General features: G+C 46.6%; 1 protein-coding gene across 1 annotated transcript in view; it reads right to left on the reverse strand.

The window, feature by feature from the left end:
- Positions 1-7,429, reverse strand: part of TG (thyroglobulin) — a 169,895-nt gene that overhangs the window by 37,963 nt on the left and 124,503 nt on the right. The gene's annotated exons all lie outside the window — the stretch shown is intronic.

A 7,429-nucleotide genomic window follows, 5' to 3' on the forward strand; every position in this document is an offset into this window, starting at 1 on the left:
GGTCAAAGGATACTTCTCAATGGGCTGGACTCAGCTCTGAGTTGATGACCTGCTACCAGGGGTCAGTCCCTCAGAACTTGTGGGGGGCCAGACTATATTTTGAAGAAAGAAAAGAACAAATTCCTATGCCCCACAAATAACCCAGAGATGCATTTTAAATAAAGGGACACATTCTACTCATGTAAAAACACGCTGATTCCGGACCGTCCACAGGCCAGATTTAGAAGGCGATTGGGCCGGATACGGCCCCCGGGGCCTTAGTTTGCCTACCCATGTGCTAACCCCTAGAATTGCTATATGCTCATTTGCTTTTTTCAAAATGCAGTACTCCTGCATTTCACAAGGCAGCTGAGAGATGATAGCACTAGCCAAATGGGCAAATGATCTGACTCAACAGAAGGGAGCATATATAGGTTCACACTTACTGGGTTCACAACTCACTCCACTCACGAGCCCTGTCTTTCCCATTGTTGGACAACAGCATCCATCGGCCATGACAGCTGCAGCCACCAGCTCGCTGGTTTGCATACAAACAGTTCCAGTTTCAATACCCAACATCTCCAAGAACAGCTGCCAATGTCCCCAGTAACAATTCCATTGTTGCAGCCCATCCATGAGTCTTAAGGTGAAGGGCAGGCAAATAATAAAGATGATAATAAACCCCACCAGTGTTAACTAGATTGTCATGGACTGGCTGGATGCTGAGGAGAGGCAGCAGCTGGGGAACCCCCGGGGAAGAAGTCTCAGAGCTCAGAGAGTGGTGGTGGGATGATGATGGGTAGTCAGAAGGAGAAGAAGGAGCAGACTGAGGTGTCAGAAGCTGAAGAGATAACAGGGTTTAGTGAGCAGGAAGAGTCTGTAGCAGAGAGCAGTCCAGAATCAGAGGTAGAAGCGGAGGCTGGGACGGGGGGAGAGGCAGAGATGAGGCAGGCTGCTGAAGAAGCCAGGGGCTCTCCCCCTCCTGATGTGATCCACTCACCTCCCCCTGGTCTCCCAGAACCCGAAGAGGTATGAAAAGGGTGGAGCAGAGGCAGAAGCTTTGACAGAGTCTCAGATTGCTTGGGAAGGACCCATAGGAGGAGGAGACTTAGGCAACTGTGGAAGGCAAGGAACTTCAGACCTCACAACTGACTCACTGGGGCAAGATCTACCAAGCAGAGCTGCTGGGCTCGCGAGGCCTGAGCTGTTTTGTTTCTTTGAATAAAGAGCTAACTTCACTGATGCCGTGTAAGTTACTGCAGATGCCTGCCCTGACACTGGAGTGTTTTCACCTGGCTGAAATGTGTCCTTGAACTTTGGCAAATGCCTCTTGCTTGTCTGGATGGATGACAGAGATGGATGGGTTTGCGGTAGAAACAAGCCTACTGCGCAAAGGTAAAGTTTCCATTCCTTGCTCTGCCCATCTTTGCTGCTGCTCTAGCCCACAGCTGGTGCATGGACCTCATCTGACTGCCCAGAAGAATGTGAAAAAAGGTTCCCCTGATACAGGGATTGTACTGTACGCATATGTGTGTGTGTGTGTGTGTGTGTGTGTGTGTGTGTGTGTGTAAAGGGACCCCCGAACATTAGGTCCAGTCGTGGCCGACTCTGGGGTTGCGGCGCTCATCTCGCTTTATTGGCTGAGGGAGCCGGCGTATAGCTTCCAGGTCATGTGGCCAGCATGACTAAGCCGCTTCTGGCGAACAAGAGCAGCGCACGGAAATGCTGTTTACCTTCCTGCCAGAGTGGTACCTATTTATCTACTTGCACTTTGATGTGCTTTCGAACTGCTAGGCTGGCAGGAGCAGGGACCGAGCAACAGGAGCTCACCCCGTCGCAGGGATTCAAACCACCAACCTTCTGATCGCCAAGTCCTAGGCTTTGTGGTTTAACCCACAGCGCCACCCACGTCATATATATACACACACAATGCAAAGTACTTCAAACTAGCATGAACTTCGGCTGCATCATGCAGGAATCTCCGCAATGCCTCCCTGTTGTGGAGGAGGGCGAATGACCTCCAGTGACTTTTGGAAACCTGCTCAATGTCTGAGTCAAACCAAGAGAAAACCCACGTAAATCTTGCTCTCTCATTTGGAAAGGAATCGAAAATAAAACCGCCAGTATCGTAATGCCATTGCACAAATCTGGGGTGTGACTGTGTTTGGAAGACTGCGTAGGGTTCCTTGATGCCTCACCTCAAAAAGAATATTCTGGGGTTTCGAAATGTTCAGGAAAGGGCCACCAAAATGATCGAGGGGAGGAAACGTTGCAGCGTTTGGGGTTTTAATTTAGAGAAAAGGTGAGTTAGATGCGTCATGATAGAAGTTCATAAAATTATACGTTGCATGGAGTAAGAGGAGAGAGGAAAGTCCCCCCCCCCCATCTCTCACAGCACTAGAAGTCAAGGAAACCCAATGAAGCTGAATGTTGGAAGATTTGGGACATAGTTAAACTGTGGAACTCACTGCCACAGGAAACAGTGGTACTCACCAGCTTGGATGGCTTTAAAAGAAGATTAGACAAGTTCATGGGTGGCTACTAAGCCATGATGGCTATGCTTTGCCTCCACAGTCAAGAGCATGGGTAGGCAACCTAAGGCCCGGGGGCCGGATGCGGCCCAAACGCCTTCTCAATCCGGCCCGCGGACGGTCCGGGAATCAGCGTGTTTTTACATGAGTAGAATGTGTCCTTTTATTTTAAATGCATCTCTGGGTTGTTTGTGGGGCCTGCCTGGTGTTTTTACGTGAGTAGAATGTGTGCTTTTATTTAAAGAGTATCTCTGGGTTATTTGTGGGGCATAGGAATTCGTTTGTGTGTGTTTTTTTTCAAAATATAGTCCGCCCCCCCATAAGGTCTGAGGAACAGTGGACCGGCTCCCTGCTGAAAAGGTTTGCTGAGCCCTGGTCAAGAGGCAGTAATGATCCTGAATACCAGTTGTTGGAGACTACAGGAAGCGAGAGAGGGCTCTTATCTTTGGGTCCTGTTCTGGGTTTCGCACAGGCATCTGGTTGGCCACTGTGGGAACAGGATGCTGGACTAGATGGGCCATTGGCCTGATCCAGCCGGCATCCTCTTATGCAGGCATCCCCAAACTCGGCCCTCCAGATGTTTTGGGACTACAATTCCCATCATCCCTGGTCCTGTTAGCTAGGGATGATGGGAGTTGTAGTCCCAAAACATCTGGAGGGCCGAGTTTGGGGGATGCCTGCTCTTATGTTATCATGTTTCGAAATTACGGTAATTGCTCCAGTGGAGTGAAGCAATTCTGGAGCCTGCCCTCCTCCATGAAGTCTAACTTCAGCAGCAATGGACAGAAGCCCAGCATTTGCGAATTATGCAACTCTGCACACTGCGTTATGAATCAGGGCACTTCGGGAAAATGCTCGAATGCTGAAGTAGCTGCGTTAGTAGTGTGTTGCGTATGTAACACCCTGTCCTTTCTGCTGCACTTCCGTGTACAGCTGTAGAATCATGTTTCTTCCTTCCCTTACTGCCTTATCATCAACAGCACAAGCTCTTACTGGGGGGAAAGGGGATTTTTCCTCCCTTGCTACATTCCAGAAGAGGTCACAGTAGGTCAGAACCAGAAGAATATCTGTAGCAGAAGGAGATAAACCAAAGAAAGCCTCGGTGGTATTTATGTATGTGACTAGGTAAAAAAGGTAAAAAGGTAAAGGACCCCTGGACGGTTAAGTCCAGTCAAAGGCAACTATGGGGTTGTAGTGCTCATCTCGCTTTTAGGCTGAGGGAGCCAGTGTTTGTCCGCAGACAGCTTTCCGGGTCATGTGGCCAGCATGACTAAACTCTTCTGGCGCAACGGAACACCATGACAGAAGCCAGAACGTATGAAAACATCTTTACCTTCCTGCCGCAGCGGTACCTATTTATCTACTTGCACTGGTGTGGTTTCGAACTGCTAGGTTGGCAGGAGCTGGGAAAGAGCAACAGGAGCTCACCCCGTCGTGGGGATTCGAACTGCCGACCTTCCGATCAGCAAGCCCAAGAGGCTCAGTGGTTTAGACCACAGTGCCACCCACTTCCCTGCTGTATGTGACTACAGCGGCGAGGATTCTCTGTGCACAGAAATGGAAGGAAAAGATAACACCCTCAAAGGAAGAAAGGTTGGTGAAAATATTGGAATATGCAGAGATGGCAAAACTGACAGCACTGATAAAGAGACTCAAATTTAGAATCCTTTAAAGAGGACTGGAAACCCTTTCCAGTCTTTTAAAAAAGTTATTTCCCATTTGCGAAGACCACAGCAGGATATGAAATAGCAGAATATATTAAGAAACATGTTAAAGAGGATGAAGTTAGATAAGGCAAAACCTTAAAACGCAATTGCATGTAATTTGGGTTATAAGCCTCAATGTCACTAGTTTTGTTGAATTGGAATATAGCTGTTGAGTAACAAAATGTAACTTTTGATATGGAAAAAGAATAAAATATTATTTAAAAGAGAGAGAGAAAAGAACCTGAAGAATATCTATAGTAGAAAGAGATAAAACAGAGATGGCTAAAGCGCCTTTCAGGTGCTTCCAAACTATAACTCCCAACATCCTTGAGTAGTGACAACGCTGGCTTGGGCTGATGGGAGTTTGATTCGATTTATTGTATGCCTTTGCCGCTTTTAATTCAAAGGAATCCCAAAGCGGCTCACAAACAACGAATAACAATAACGTGACTGAACATTGCAGATACAGCATCGCTCATATAGGACAATTATCAAATTGTCAGTGCAACAATTGCAATCTACAAGACACCGTTAGTAACTAGAAAACAAGCTAAGCATCACAATTACAGTGGAAGCCGTATGTTACATGATTAACAAATCAATGCACCGTTTATAATCTATAAAACAGCGTTAGCAGCATTAACAAGAGAGCAGCTGAAAGATAAACGAAGCAGTCTTCAGACTGTACACACCCCCATGACTCGTAATATCTTTCACTCTATTCAGCTCAATAAAAGGTGTGTGCCCACAGAACACGTGGGATCTACCGCGCTGTTCTCCAGTACCTCACCAATGCCCCCGTCTCTCAGCCTCTGCCACACTGTGGCCCAAGCCAACCGAGGGCCAGAATACCAGATTCTGCATGATTAAAAACATAATCATGAACCGCCATTTGACCAAGCAATATTTAGAACTGCATCATCCCATAAAACCACTAAAAGAAACAATTGCTTTGCAAGCACCACCTGACAAATTATAATCAGCCCAACACCACCAGATGCTTGGAAGTAGAGGAAAGTCTTAACTTGGTGCTGGGAAGATAGTAATAATGGTGGTGACAGGCGGCTTCCTTAGGCTAGTCACTGGCTCTTGACTTCTCCCACCTCACAAGGTTGTTGTGAAGGAAACATTACCAGGAGTCTGTCAGAAGCCACCGGGCTAGAACAGAGAACCTCTGGATCTCCAAATGATCATTATACAAAAATTCACTTATACAAACACAAGGATTACGCACCACAGATTCAGATATCCAAACAGCTGGAGCTGTGTGTAGTACTGTAAACAAATAAGCAGCCTTAAACAAGCCTCACTTTCTGTGTCTTGATGTCCCATGGCAGCTGTTTCACCAGAAATTATGGTGCGAAGGAAGGGAAGAGATCAGACAAATAAGAGAGCATTTTTGCAAAGTTTCAGACAGTTTTCCAGGGGGTTTTTTGTGGTCATTTGGGGGTAAAAATTCTGTGCTCAGAAACACATCAGAAACTTCCCCATAGGAATCAATGCAAAAAGATTGACTCATTATGTGAATGCTTGCCTAACAAACGATTTGCTGAAAACTCATTGTGTTTGTATCAAAAGGTCCCTGGGGTACGATACTACTGAATTCCAGCTTGCCTCCATTTGTGCCAGTAACCAATTGGTGTCCTCTGATTTTTGTAAGATCCAATAAAAAAACGTTTCCAGGTCAGTCTTACTCTTTCCCTGAGCAATAATCTGCACTGACCGGTGTCTGTCTAGCTGCTAGACACAACTCTTATGTGAACAAGTCAGCAACGGGGGGCCCGTGGCCCTTCAGATGTTGGGGCCCACAACTCCTACCGCCCCTGATTCTTGGCCATGCTGGCTGGGACTTGGGGACTCAATCAACATCTGGAGAGCCAGGGAGTTCCACGTCCCAGTTCATCACACGTCCAGTTCCAGGTGCCACAATTTAAGAAGAATATGGACAAGCTGGAACATCTGCAGAGGAGGGTGACCAAGATGGTCAAGGGTCTGGAAACCAAGCCTGATTTAAAACAATTGAGGGAGTTTAGCCTGGAAAAGAGGAGATTGAGAGGAGATATCCATCTTCAAATATCTTTAGAGTTGTCATATGGAAGATGGAGCAAGCTTGTTTTCTCCTACTCCGGAGGGTAGGACCTTGAACCAATGGATTCAAGTTGCAAGGAAAGAGCTTCTGACTAAACACCAGGAAGGACTTTATGATGGTAAGATGGTGGAAGGGACTCTTCCAAGGAGTTGTTGACTCTCCTTCCTTGGAGGTTTCAAAGCAGAAGCTGGATGACCACTTATCATAAATCGTATCATATCGTAAAACCTTTATTGGCATCACATACATCTTCCAAAACAAATCAATACAGAATTACCACTTCCCCAGTGGCACAAAACATTTGCTAAAAGAAAGGAGGCAGAGCAGTCTATCATCACATCTCTTGGCCTCCAGGGAGATCAGACGTATGCAGTGTACAGTGGTACCTTGGGTTAAGTACTTAATTCGTTCCAGAGGTCCGTACTTAACCTGAAACTGTTCTTAACCTGAACCACCACTTTAGCTAATGGGGCCTCCTGCTGCCACCGCGCCGCTGAAGCACGATTTCTGTTCTCATCCTGAAGCAAAGTTATTAACCTGAAGCACTATTTCTGGGTTAGCGGAGTCTGTAACCTGAAGCGTATGTAACCCGAGGTACCACTGTATTTCGACGACAAAAAACCAAATAGAGATATTTAGCCACTAACTTGGTGAGCTCCTGATCATTCCCCAGTAATAGAAAATGTATGACTCTAGTTTCCATTTAGGGAAATTTAGAAATTGCTGGCGGAGATCAGCATATAGTTTACAATTGAAAACCATATGTGTAAGGGTTTCCACCAGGTGATCTTCACATAGGCAAGTTCTTTCTCCTTCCACCTTGCTTGAGAACCTTCCACGTGTCATAAATGCTTTAGTTGACATTCCTGCACTGCAGGGAGTTGCTTCCCAAACTTGGGTCTCCAGCTGTTGTTGGACTACAACTCCCATTACCCCAAGCTAGCAGGACCAGCGGTCAGAGATGATGGGATTTTTAGTCCAACAACAACTGGAGACCCAAGTTTGGGAAATTCCAGACTAGGGGATCCTCAGGGTTCCTTTCCAGCTCTACAATTCTATGATCCCTGACACCGAAGCTTGCTTTTCTGCATGCCCACAATGCCAGTTTTCTGGGCTGAGCACAG

The sequence above is a fragment of the Podarcis liolepis genome (genome assembly GCF_965112155.1).
Source record: "Podarcis liolepis genome assembly, chromosome: 8".
Classification (NCBI taxonomy): Eukaryota; Metazoa; Chordata; class Lepidosauria; order Squamata; family Lacertidae; genus Podarcis; species Podarcis liolepis.